This window comes from Heterocephalus glaber, unplaced genomic scaffold (assembly GCF_053883595.1).
Source record: "Heterocephalus glaber isolate CG9 unplaced genomic scaffold, H.glaber_assembly_v1.0 deba00001454, whole genome shotgun sequence".
NCBI lineage: Eukaryota > Metazoa > Chordata > Mammalia > Rodentia > Bathyergidae > Heterocephalus > Heterocephalus glaber.
This window is the reverse complement of record NW_028258303.1, coordinates 7,199,137-7,213,698: the sequence shown is the minus strand read 5'-3', so window position 1 is coordinate 7,213,698 and position 14,562 is coordinate 7,199,137. Positions and strand designations below refer to the sequence as shown.

General features: G+C 34.2%; 1 protein-coding gene and 1 pseudogene across 5 annotated transcripts in view; one reads left to right on the top strand and one right to left on the bottom strand.

Annotated features, from left to right (window-relative positions):
- The window catches only part of Grid2 (glutamate ionotropic receptor delta type subunit 2), a 1,480,136-nt gene that overhangs the window by 59,053 nt on the left and 1,406,521 nt on the right, over positions 1-14,562 (top strand). The window lies entirely within an intron of this gene.
- Positions 1,785-3,190, bottom strand: LOC147827123 (calnexin pseudogene; annotated as a pseudogene).

Here is a 14,562-nt window from a genome sequence, read left to right as displayed (position 1 = left end):
ACTTGAAGAGTGGTAAGCAGGCCAGTGCAGCTCACACAAAGAGGAGAGGTTGAGTAGTAAGAAGTGTGATCAGAGAAATCAGGAGAGCTACATCTCTAGGTAAGCTTGAGTGTTTTATCTCTTATTTAGCAGATGCAAATCTTAGACAACAATTTAGTAGTACATGTATTTATTTATATACATATTGGTCTCCTGTTGATTTTGAGATGCCATATCCTGCAAACGGTAGATAGGTGACCTCAGTCAACTAGGGTTCTGTCAACTATCTGACTCCCCCAGGACTGATTCAAGTTTCCAGGGGACTTACCTATAACCGACATATTGTGCAGATATTTAGCTAGTCCTCAACATAAAACATTCAGTCTCACAGATAATACCTCTAGAGATGAGTCATTTTGGGTCATTCCTCACTGGTATTCACTCACTTTTGAGCTGTCCCATTTTTCCGCTCTGTCCATATACTAGAGCATGGATTTTAAAGGCTTTGTCTACCTAATCTCATTAATCATCAGTCTGTTTTTGAGAGTTTATTCAGACCTATTACCCACGACCAGAGGCTCTCTCCATTCCTATGCACTTCTTTCCTGTTCTTTGGAATACCCATAGGATTCTTCTGTTCTATGATAGTGTACAGAAGAGGTGTAGATTCTTCCTTCCAAGTGCTCTGGTCTCATACATTTTTGCAAACCAATAGGATATTCTGAGGCCTACCTTAATATATTAAAAGATAAGAAAGAGATTTGATAGCTATTTATGTGAATCCCTACTGCTTGGTACATGATTTTCTTTTACCAACCTGCTAGAATCCCTTTCTTTGCCTCTTCTACTGAAGTATTTATTCTAGAAAGCCTATATAATTGGATGTTGAAGAAAAGCAAAGAAACACTCTAACTCGAGGAAGGGAGTAAGAAATACACCGCGGGCTCAGAACCATTCAAGACTTTTCTTGCATTAACTCATTTATTAAAAAGGTGTTCCATGTAAGTACTCTTACCATTGTCATTTTACAGATGAGTGAACGTGGCACCTTGTTTTGTAATTTGCCTCAAGGTTTAACATTTCAGGTGTGTATTCAATTATACATATAAAACCAACATTATATTTCAACATCTGTAGACGTTAAGGATATCCAAACCAAAAGTATATTGAGACTCTATCTCTCCCCAGTCAAAATAGCTATCATTCAGAATATGGAAAAACAAAACACAACAAAATCAAGAAATATTAGCAATGATGTAGGGACAAAGAAACCTTTTTACATTCCTTGTGGAAATGTATGTTAATACAGGGACACTGTACATCAGTATCCAGTTTCCTCAAAAAACTAAAATAAGATACTATTTGATCCAGTTATACTACAACTTGGTATATACCTGAAATAATTGAAGGCATACTTTAGGGATAACTGAATAGTCATGTTTATTGTATTGCAGCACAGTTCATAGTAGTCTTGATAAGAAACCAACCTAGATGACCATCAACAAATGAATGGATAAAAAATGTAGTATATATACTCAGTGGAGTGTTTTTCAGCAAAAAAAAAAGAAGGAAATTCTATCATTTGCAAGAAAATGGATGAATCTGGAGACTATCGTGTTGAATAAAATAATCTAACTAAGAAAGACACACATTGCATGTTTATCCTAATATGTAGAATCTAACAAAAGATGAAAAGGAAGTGAAAGTGAAAATATTACTAGACAAGAGTAATAGAATAAGAGGGAGGTGGATGGGGTATAAGGATGAGTAATAGCAGGGATGGATATGAGCAAAATACATTATAAACCTACGGTTGTGTTTGTTAGCCGATGTAGAGTTTACAAACAGAAACAAAATTTTCTCAAACCCTTCTGTTTGCAAACCAAATTGTTTGCAAGCAAAAGTATTCATGAATCAAGATACTTGAGTTTATCAATTATAGGTCACTGCAAGATACCACACCTGGATTGACTATCTGTGGAGCCTCCTGTTGTCTGTTCATATCCTTTCCCCAAACCTTGGGCTTTTCTGTGTCTGGATCTGGTACATATTCGGATTCATCTAGCCAGCCTTCATATTTTTATTATTTCATATTATTTCATATTGTATGGCCTCTTCATCTGGAATCATAGCAGAAGCATGTTCACTACACTCATCTGGCTTGACACCATCTGGATTTGGTATTGTGAGTCTTTCATCCCTGTCCTCAGGCTTCCAGTCTTCTGGGTCCTCAATATTCGTGAAGGATTTACAAGCGCCATTATCTCATTTAGTGTATTCCCCTTGCTAGCAGCTGTTCCTGCCTTCCAACAGTTTGATCAATATTTCAAAAGTATTATCTGGCTTCAGGATTAGTGTGTAAAGATGTGTATTCTGCCCAGTAAAATAGGTCTTCAGATTTGCATCTAGCCTTTTGCATGCTTTTCTTCCTATACACCTGTCTTGGGGTTTTTATGGCACAAAATGAAGTGTCATTTTTAGTTCTTTCCAAATTGATCTGGACCAAGCATATTCACAGAAGTGGTCTTGTCATCAAATTGACCCAAGTTGAATTCTGTTTTTTGGAGAACATTTTCACATAAGCACCACCACATTATATTCCATTTTGGAAATTAACCTCATACTGAGCAAAATGAGGCTTAGTGTCAAATATGAAGGGCTTATTCAGTTTAGCAGAGATGGCATGATGCTTGGCCCATTATCTCCTGAAAGCTTTGTTTTCTATCTTTCACCTACCTTCCACTTTCCATCTTATTTGGCAAGTTCATCATCAGTGTCATCTTTCTTTGCTTTGGATAAAATTCCACCCTGACAGAAATCCTCTGTCAAAGGAATCAACAAAGTAGACTTCTGTTGGAACTGAAGCTTTGGAGGTAACCTTTAGAGATGGAGGAGGTAAGCTGGTGTCTGCTTTTGATTTTGAGTCTTCTACCACTTTAATGACATCATCAAGGTCATCCTCAATATCAATCATAGCATTGTCTTGTCCACCATAAGCCGGAATAGGAGCTGTTCCAGGGATCAGTAAGATACACAGTAACCACTTCCCTTCCATAACCTCGAGCCTTGTGCCTTCTCCCACCTGGACGCTGGCCCCGTGCTGCAGTGGAGACAGCAGCAGAGGTGCCCAAATGTCACACCCCACAGAATCAAGAGTCCTTGGTTACCTCTGGCTCTGGAGCAAGCTTCACCAGTAAATCCCAGCCCTGAATCCTCCCTCCTGAGTTCTTCATCAACTTTTTAAGAGCTGATTTGTAAGTAATTTTTATTGTAGAAATAAGAAACATAGAAGTTATGTAGAAAAGGGAACACTTGTGTACTGTCAGTGGGAATGTAAATTAGTATAGCCATTATGAAAATGCTAGAAAGGTTTCTCAAAAAAACTAAAAATATTATTGTATTTTTGAACCATTTTCTAGGAATAAATCTGAAGAAAGTGAAATTATGTGTCAAAGTACAGAAGCAGATTGCTGTACCTTCATGTTCATGTCAGCATTAGGGCCAATAGCCAAGAACTGGAATCAAATTAATTGTTTCTCAACAAAAGAATGCATAAAGAAAATCTGGTATAAATGTACAGTGGAATATTATTTGGCCATAGAAAGAACAAACCCCACTCCTTGGTGAAAACATAGATGAATATCTTGATGTTATATGAAGTGAAATATGCCAGGCACAGAAAGATTAAAACTATGTGATTTCAGTTAGGTACAGAATCCAAAAACAAAGTTGAATTTATAAAAGTTGAGAATATATTGATAGTAATTATATGGTGATGGTTTTTTTATGGTGATGGTTTTTTAAACTTTGCATATTAACAACTTATCAGATTGAAGAAATAATTTGAAGATGACATAAAATAGAAATATATCCCTTGTTCATCAATCAGAAACATTAATACTGTGCTATATACAGACTCAACATAACACTTGGCAGTTCCCAATGACATTGCTTATAGACGTAGAAAAATAAATTTCAAAATTCCTGTAGAATCCACAAATGTCTCTAAGAAAGATATTGAGAAAAAAAAACAGAATTGAAGACGTCACATTTCATGATTCTAATTATATTACAAAGCTACAGTAAACAAGAGTATGATACAGTTATGAAATAGACACACAGACCAATGTTAACAGAATAAAGACCATACATAAATCCACACCTATAATAAGGTCAACTAAGTTTTGATTCCAGGACCAAGAGCACTCAATGTACAAAAGATAATGTGTTCTATAAATGGTTCTAGGAAACCCAAGAATGCAAATGACTCAAACTTATCTTACATCATACAGAAAAAAAATACCACTCTGTAGACTTTTTAAATACATGACACAAAACTATAAAATATCTGGATGAGAATATAGAGAAAAGCTCATGGATATTGGCTCTGGAAATGATTTTATGGATAGCACACTTAAAAGTAATATGTGGGACTACACTGAACTAAAAAAAAATTCTGAATAGCAGAGGAAACAACAAAATGAAATGGGTGCCTATGGTTTGGGAAAATCAAGCTATATATCTAACAGTAGCTTTTACAAAAAAACAAAACCCAAGCTCCTGGGTTTCATTCATTTGTCATACTTCTTTCATCTTTTATTCTAGAACCATTCTTGAATTTTTCTATATATATTTCATGTGACTGACTTTTTGCTAGTAATTTTGTAGAACATGCTTTAATTTGAGCTTATTTATTTCCTTGTGACTAGATTTGGCACTGTGTAATTTTCCAGTTACTCTTTCCCCTTTCTTCAGTTGGTTTTAGCTTCCACTGAAGATTCTTGCTTGAAATGGTTAATGTTAAGATGATTGGGAAATAGTAATTTTCTAATCCCATCATTTCCACTACATATTAAGTGAATCTTTCTGTGAAATAGGAGAGAGGACAATGATGAAATAAATGTACATATATGAAATTGCAAGATATTAACTATCAGGATGGAAACTATTAGAATGAACTTAAGTTGAGAATTATTTAGAAGTGGTCTACTTTTGATAGACCAGTCAGTAACAAGAGAGAATTTAAGTCAGCAGCAAGATGAGAATTTAAGACTTAGAAGTTGATTGTCCTTTAAAGAACAGAAGGAAGGGAGAAGAACAAAGCAAAGAGAAAGCAAACTCTTTGGGGTGAAGGACCATATTGTAGGCGTTGGGGAGGAAACAGAAGGTGTCGTTGAAGGGAGATGTGTCGCTCTAATCACTTACAGTCTATAAGATTTTTTCCTACATGCATTTGGAAGTCATTCAAGAATTTAAGCACATAAATGATATGGTATAACTTTTAAAAATCTTTGAATAGCATACTTCAGAAGAAAGCAAGTGACAAATCTGTGCACTTGGGGTACATGAACCTCGAGCACCATAATTTAAGCCATTTTTATTTCTTAAGTGTGGCCATAGCAATCTAACTTGTCTTCTTACAAACTGTTCCACACTTCCAAATGAGTTGTGAAATTGGAAAACAGTGCCACAGTCCCTGACAACCAGGATTGGCATCTGTAAGCAAGAGGTGAAGGACAAGGTGACATAATCAGAAGTTTTGAGCTTGAAGTTATATTGGGTTTCTTAAAAGGGCAGAAAGACAATAGCTTGGAAGCTGCAGTTGGGAATAAAGACGAGTGAGAAATGAGCAGGGTTGGAGTGTGAGGAACGCTGCACTTGTGGGTAGTTTCTGGCTGAACCAGGCAGTGTGGACCCGAGAATCTGGGCAGTGCAGATGCCCAAGGAACCGTGTCTTTGACTGCTGTGTCATGTGGTTCCTGGGATAAGTTGTAGTCATGTCTTCTAAGAGTGAAATCCAGCAGTCCTGTGTGTGGTCCTCAAAGCTGTCTGATGTGTCCTGGGGTCTGAAGAAGGGTTCAGGGAGTAGGCTGTGGAGGGAATAAAGAGTTTAAAAGACATATGACTGAAACTTTCCAAACATTACAGACCTTTTCCTTTTCAAATAAAAGGATGTTTTTATCGGTGACTCCCTGCAATGACTCATGTTACAATATCAGCATTTAATGTCCAACAACACCATAACAGTACATTTGAAGTTTTAATAAATGCACTGTGCTGTGAATCATATTATTCACTTTTATTTTATTTATTACTTGCCTACAGCTTAGTTTTATATATGGTGTGGATTAATTTTTGCAAGTTCTTTGATTCATAGGAATCATAAACTCATATGAAGAGTTTATAATCTAATTATAAACCTCTGAAGAGGCATTGTATAAGAGATTATTACATTTGGTTGGAGGTGATATTAGATGACTTTGAAGTTTCATTCTGCTCAGAGTCCTTGATTTAATGATTCTAGCATTATTTTGTATCAAAGAATGAGTCAGAAAATTAAAGGGTGTTAAAAGTGACCTGGAGGAAAAATCAAGAATTCTAGTAAAGACACATGTAATGTGAACAGTTCCTGAGCTTTTGATGACTCAGTGGAACTGACACTTAGGTAGGTACAGATTTATGGTGGTGTTTAAAGGCATGTTTCAACTGAATGAGTAAATTTTAGAAAATAAAATAAAAGATTATTTCATGTCAAAGTTTCAAAAGATAATGTGGGGACTTAGTTCCTTATTTCATTTCTACTTTTTAAATTCCTTATATATTAGCTTTTAAAATTTGACAAAATTAGTGACATTTTTAGCAGCTTTTACTAATGAAATAATGAACTAGTGGTGTGCCTCATAAAATATAACAAGTGATAATAGATGGTTTCTGGGTGCAGTGGTCCTTCTCTTGATTCAAATGCTAATAAGAGATTTTCCATTATTGTAAAGAATGTTTCACCTCATAAATATTCTTTTCACATCGATGCCCCCAATGATTGACTAATATCTTTAATTTTTTAGGAGTTAATCTGTAGCTATTTGAAAAAAACGAAAAGGTGATTTAAGATCATAAACAGACCAATTGTTAAATATTATAATAAAACAAACACAAACCACCTACTCTTTAAATGTTTATAATTTTTTTGAAAATCTGCTGTTAGATTCTCTGGGCCAAAGGACAGCTGCTTGTTTACAAGGCTGACTTAATTACTTTAAACACTGCGGACTGAACCCTGGGACGGTAACATGCCTCAGCTGCAGTGTCGGATCCAGAAATCCTGCATCTCGCAGGTCAGTATTTATTTAACTAATATGTTGCAAAAATCATTTATTCAGAACATATGGTCTAACAAATATTAAGTGCATTTTCAGTTGTTCGGGATCCTAGAATTTGGTGGACTCTTAGTGTCATATAGAGTTGAAGGTCTTGTGTGTAAGATTACTTTCCACAAATAAGGAGATTGTTCTCATTATAAGAGACAGGGAATATTTTTTTCTTTTTTCTAACAAAGTAAACCTTTACTCATGCAAAATATTTACCAATGAGTAAGCTTTGATCATGTATACTAATATGAAATATTTGTTAATGGGTTTGTATTAGATACCAAGTATAAAATCATATCTATGTAGTAAAGACTAGGCTTTAAAAATAAGTATTTCAGTGAGTCACTTACTGATTGTACATAAATTAACTTTTACATTTTTATATAGCTGCTTTTCCTGTGTATGCAAATGTTTGAAGAGTTTGTAGATTTAGTGATTAATTAATAGATTGATGTGATGCAACTGATAGTCCAGAAAATTTCAACTCAGAATGAGAAGTTTTAGTACAATAATTACTCTTGTCAATGAAAAATGCCAAAATATGTATCATTGCCCTCCTGTTGACAACTACACAGAGCCAACTTTAATAGAAGGAATTGGGTTTGTTGATGCATTGCAAGAAGGGAGTCAACACAAAGGAAGAAGTGTGCATATTCCAGTCACTGTGTTAGGAATCCCCATATGGTACGGTTTGTGCAAGATAATTTGTAGGTGGATTCAAAGCAGTGGGTCTCTGTCTACACTGAGTGCTGTCAAGAGGAGAGCTAATTTTGTGTTTGGGTTTCTTAATAATTTTTACTAAAGCAGGAGCTGTCCTTGGGAAAGAATCAGCTGTTACTGATAACAGCCAAAAGTGAGGAGATGTTGTCACTTCTGTTGCTTACACAGGGGTCTTTTCTCTAGGGGAAGGGGGCACAAACATTTTTCTACACTGGTCTTACTTGTCTTAATCCCACCTGATCTCAGGCAACTTTGCTTGATGACAGGGTGTTCTACAAAGCTGTTTATGCTCAATAAGAGAACAATAGGGCCCAGTGGTGAGCAGGAGCCTAACTTCTCTCCAGGTCACAGCCTTACTGATTGAGCTGGGCCAGCTGCCAGCTGCTGGGGCATCTTTTGCTTTCTCGCATGTAGCAGCATATACTTGTAACTGCATATTTTATGACAAAATAGTTTCACATGTGATCTGATTATTGTATAGCTATACATCTTCTTCCATTTCATTAATGGTTTCCTCATTCACCACTGCATCTAGCTTCCCCCATTACTATGTAATAAATTCTATAAATGCAGATGTCTTGACTTATTTATTTGTTTGTTTTTGTTTTTTGATGGTGGTACTAGGCATTTTCTCCATGGCTTTTGCTTTGAGCTATATCCCTAGTCATTTTTATATTTTATTTTGAGACAGGGTTTTGATATGTCACTGTGTTGCCATGCTTTGCACCAATTTACAGTCCTCCTTCCTCAGCATCCCAGAATGTTGGGATTACAGGCACACACTGCCAGGTCCAAATACCTTGATCTTTTTTTAAAGAGCTGCATCCATGGCAGCACCAGTTTGCCATGTTGATTATAATTAATACTTACCAAACTTTCATGTGCAAGTTTTGATTCTCAGGATTTTGTGTTATCACCCCTTCATTTAGTGTACATAGAAACACTCTGCAGTGAGTACACTATTAATTTCTCCATTGTATAGATGAGAAAAATGGAGAAATAGAGAAATGAGGCAACATACCAAGATTATGCAGTTACTGAGTGCTGCCTTCAGTGTTTAGCTTATGGAATCTGGCTGTGGATTCCTTACGCCTCCTCACTATGAAGTGTTCAACACACATTTGTTGACTATTCGTTGATGAATGAGGAATAATTTAGTTACTGTGAACATTTTTATGGAAACAGTTGATCTTTGAGACTAAGTATCGACCTAGGATGAGGACAGACAAATCTTGGAGCTATTCTGCAAGTATAGTTTTAGTAGTCTCTCTCTCTCTCTCTCTCTCTCTCTCTCTCTCTCTCTCTCTCTCTCTGTCTCTCTCTCTCTCTGTTACCCCTTCTAGTAACACAATTTAGACATTGGTTCTTCATCTAGTTTTATTCATTGTATATCTAAGAAACTTACTACTAACTAATAAGTAGAAGCCATATAGCCTGGTAGCCTGGATAACAATACAGAATACTACCTATAGGGTTTTTAAATTCTGAATTTTAAGAATAAGAGCCACATTCATTGAACCTAAACCTTGTACTAAGAACTCTAGATAAAATATTGTGAGAAGATTATACAATTATTCCTGATGCTCAGGAGTTTTTAAAATCCCTGAATATGAGGCAAGGATTGCTTGTATTTCAGGTGCAGTTCCCCGTATGTATTAAAACCCAAAGTTGACTTATTCCTTTTATTTTTCCTTCACAAGGCAACTTATTGTAATAGGAAAATTTGGATTCTGCATTTGCTCAAAGTATAACTGTTAGTAGAACTTCTTTCACAAGTTGATTTCTATAGATGCTTCTGATACCCAGTAGCAAATGCTTCTAATTGTCCTGTTTCACTCTAGAAAAACATCTATAACAAAGCCTGTGTGTGAGGTTTTAGCTTGCTCCTCTGCCTTTGTTGATGTGCTCTTATTGTTCTATCTTAGATCTCTTTAGCAATATCAGCCACTTTCTGTCCACTGATTTATGACTGAAGTGTTTTAAGTTTCTTGGATAGAGAAATCTTCTTTGCACAAAGAATCCCTCAGAGATTACATCCTTTGGAGAAAGATTGTATTTCCTGTGTAAGGTCATTTAACAGGTCCTCAACTTCATCATTCTTCATAGAAAAAAATTCAAAAAGAATAGGCAATTTAAAAGTATTTGCTTACATTTCTAGTGATCATATGAGATATTTTTATTTTCTCTATTCTGATGATTGAAGATAGTAAACCTTTCGAATGAATTTTAATATATAACTTTTACCTTTTCTTTAAAAACTGCTCACTTTAAAATATTTTTAAAGTAACTGAAATACTGTGTTGTCCTTTAATTTTAGCTGTCCTGTCCTTTTACAAGCTTAAATATTAAGAGAAAATGTTACATTTGTATTTCTTTACCGAGATTACTTGTAGCAAACTCCTCCCTCTCCAGTGGTAAAGTGCTCTAAGGGATTCAGTAAACTTGCCTTGGAATTTTCCTGTATAACAAGGTAACTAGTACTAAACTTAATCACCTCTATAAACTCTTATAACAAAATTCAGTTGTTCTTGACACATCCAACACCAAAGAGGCCAAACTTAGCTAATATGATTTACAAAGCAGTATAATGCTGTATTTCAGTTTAGGTGAAGTATAAAAAGAACTGGGCCCTGTATTGAAAGAATGTACATGATCTCCCAGCTCTGCTGAGATCTCCTGACTTTAGGTTACATCTCACATTGACTTGGTCTCTACAGTGTTTCCCACATGGGGAAAAAGCATTTTGATGTATGTTCCCCAAAACTATACATATTAAAATGCTACAAGTTAAATCATATTTTAAATGCAGTAAGTCAGATAACTTTTTAAGAAGCCATATTCATATAATATTTTATGTTATGAGTAATCATCCTGGTTTTATTTGAAGTCATATATGATTATTAGAAATTATAATACTGTTTGGAAGTCTTTGAACTTTATGTAAGTATAGAAGTACACTTAATAATTAATCTTTCATGTCTTAGATTCTATAACTTGAGAGTTGCAGGAGACTTTGAAGATCATTATGGAACCTTTCCTGTAGATATTTCAAAAATAAAACCAAGAGAAGTTTAGTGGCTTGCCTAACATACTAAATCATTGAGGACTGATTCAGACTGCCCCTAGACACATATTTTAATACATTTGATTATTTTATTACATGTGTGCTGTATGTATAATTTAAGGACTGGGTTGATAAATTGGTTCTGTGCAGGTATTACCATTTCAATATTATTTTTCTTAAAGGTCTAACAATTTGTTTCTTTGGCATAGAAAACTTGAGAGCCATCTTTTATTTTTAATATTATATTGAGTGTTTACATTATTTCCAAATATTTAAATGTTTATATTTACTGTAGTCATTGACTCAAAAGTATATTTGGACTCTCCTTTAGAATAAACTGTTATCTTATACAATTTGCTTATGTAATTTAGTGAACCAAAAAAAATCCTAGATATTTTGTTCTTTTATCCAGTTAGGCAACATTTCATCTATTTTACCTTACTATGAAGACATTGGAGAATAGAATACTTTATGCCTGATTGTTGTCAATATAAACTGAAAATCCATGCATTTGATGCATAATGATGTCTATGATTTAACTTGTGGCTACTAATGTCATTTATTAAATATATCTTTTAAATACAAACCAATGTATTCTTAACTATTGTCTGCTTTTATATAAAATTTTAAAAATTGCAAACAATCTGCCTTTTTATGTCTTCCTTTTTCTATAATTTAAGAAATAAGTGTCAGTGTTTCTATTTCTCTAAAGGAAATTCCTCCACAATGATTTTATATGACTATATTAAAATTATATTTTTCAATTGCTTTTTAAAGCAGATATTTGGTACCCACATAATAAAGCATGAAAAATATCAATTATGTTTAATTTTTAAATAAAATAGTTAAATGTATCTCTATGATTATTTGTGTAATCATTATGTACTGAAAGATTGGTTTTTTATTCGATTGTTTTCCTTACATTGATTCACAGTTCTTTCCATTTCTCTTAGATCTTGTCAAGAGTGTAAGGAGTCCAAGAAGACCCAAATAGCTGCTTGGTACTCTTAATTAATAAGAATTGAACTTTGTGTAACCCTGTTGCAAAACATATGCAGACTAGGAAAAGTTGTAACTACCTGATAGTTCTTAATAATGGACAACTACCAAATGATGTAAATAATAATAATGGAAATAATGAAATAATAATAATGGAAAACAACCAAAAAAGGTTTATACATGTTGAATTTTTGTCTAAAGATGTTAAATATTGGTAATTATTAAAAATTTAAGTTTAAAAAAGTAAGTACCTTTGGTATATAAACTATAATGTATAAATCTTACAATAATGGAAAGATATGATGGGTTAGGGCAGTATATCTTATAATTTTTATTTTATAAGAGCACGATGATCACTAGATGATATAGTCATTATTGGCTCAAAGCAAAATAAGACTGAATATGAAAGACCCCATTAAAGATAAATTGAAGTTAGCCAAATTTTTCTCACTATGTGAAGTTTCCTATAATGCGGTTTTTCAAATAGCTTTACAAGCATATAATAAAATTTTATTTAATCATTGCCTTTAATTATATACAGGTCTTAAATTGTTTTGAAGAGATCCCTAAGGTATATCTGCAAAGGTGCCAGATTACATGAATAATAATCCTGTACTTAAGAGTTTGGAGAAGGATATATTGTTTGTGATAAGCAAACTTGTCAAATTGCTTTGTAATGATCTAATTATGTGAAAACCTATTAGTCTGAGATACAGACTAAAAAAATGCTGATCTTTAATGTGGCGTAATGTGTTCTTGGTTTGTTAGTGTCACTGTAGGTGGGCTAACAATGATGTGTGGAATGCATTTTTACTTTTTGGGGGGTCACTTAGCCCCTTGTTTTAAACATACCAAGCCCTTACATTTCAAATATAAACTTCCTATTCTAAATGAAAAAAGAAATTCTGTGCTCTCTTAACTTATTTATGTTTTGAAAAAAATATTTCTGATTTGGAAAAGTTCTTTAGCTTTTTTTTTTTTTTGAGCCTCAGGTTCATAATAGTGTTGTAATTGTAACAAAGATATTTTTTGAAAATTAAATAATTAAAAGCTTTATAGTGCAACATTTTTTACTCCCTCAACTTCACCTCTAGTTATTTGATTTGACCTTATCTTCATCCTAGTTTCTCATGTATTTTAAGTATATTTTGTTGACTATTGTTTTATATATTTATTAGCTGCTCTAAATAGTTCTGCATATAAATATACACACACACACACACACTTTTAGATTAGTAAATCTAATTGTCATTATAAATTCTTCTGTTTTTGTTTAGAATATAAAATTTGTAACTTTTGTCAAAATATAAATTTATATGGTATAGACATTTCTTGCTTATGATAGAGTTTGTTATTCAGTGTGTGATTTGTTTTCCTTAAAAACATAAGTTGTTTCAGTTCTCATTTCCCTAGTTAAACTCATACAGCCAGACATCTTGTCCATGGAATCAGTATCCATGGATTCTTTACCACTGATTTAACTAACAACACGTAGAAAATGTGGTTAGGCCAGTAGTTCTTGTATCTGAACTGAATGTGTGCAGAATATTTCTTGTTGTTATTCCCTAAAAAATCAGTGTAACAAAGGTTCACATAGATTTACATTTTGCTAGGTATTGTAAATTACCTAAATGTAATTTAAAGTACATAGGAAGAAGTACTTAGGTTATATGTAAATACTACCCCATTTTATATAAGAGACTGGCAGTGATGGCAAACCTTTTAGAGATTGCCCAAACCGCAACCCCAAAGCCACTTACATATTACAAAGTGCCAACACTGCAATTAAACCTGAATACTTAGGTTTTAGTTTAGAAAAACACTATAGTTATCCGATACTTGGCTGGTGGGGTGACTTGGCTAGCATGCCGACAGAGAGAGCTCTGCATGTCCACTACGGCATGCATCCCATGGGTTTGCCACCGTGGACAAAAGAGTAGCCACTGATCTTGGTGTCTTGGTTAGGGGGTGATGGAGCAGATCCTTTAAGGATACTGAGAGACAATTAAATAATAAAAACACTAGATATAGCACTACACCTCATCCGTAAACTCTCAGCAATTGCTGCATGATATGCTTTGCAACATCAACAGTGGAAAGCTGTGTATAATCATTGTATTAACCAGAAAGCTCCTATTGTCCTCCAACATGTTTTCCTCCAATATTAACCTATTAATTTCTCTAGTGTGTCATACAGTATGACTATTGTAGTTGCTTTATGTGAATATTGTAAATTAATTCCAGCAATAAACTAATTAAATTGGCAACTATTATTATTCCCATATAGCATGAGAAAAATGAGACAGACATGAATTAATAAATTCCCCTGTGTTTACCCAGTGACTGAGTGGCTGAGCCTAGGTCTCATTTCTGACTCCAGAAAGTACATTCATAATTGAGATTCTGAATCACCTCTGTTGGTTACAGTGTTACTTTATATGGGAGACAAGCAAGCAGCCCCTGTGCTTTGGGTGTTTTTTCTAGTCATTGTAGTGTATTATCCTTGAAAATGTCAAATTTCATCCCAATCCCTTGAAAAGAGGTTGACAACCCAGTGATTCCAGTGCGTCAATTCTATGCTGTGTAAAAGAGGTGTTTGTTTCTGTAGCACCAGTAATCTAGACAGAACTGGGACCCTCACCATACAAATAC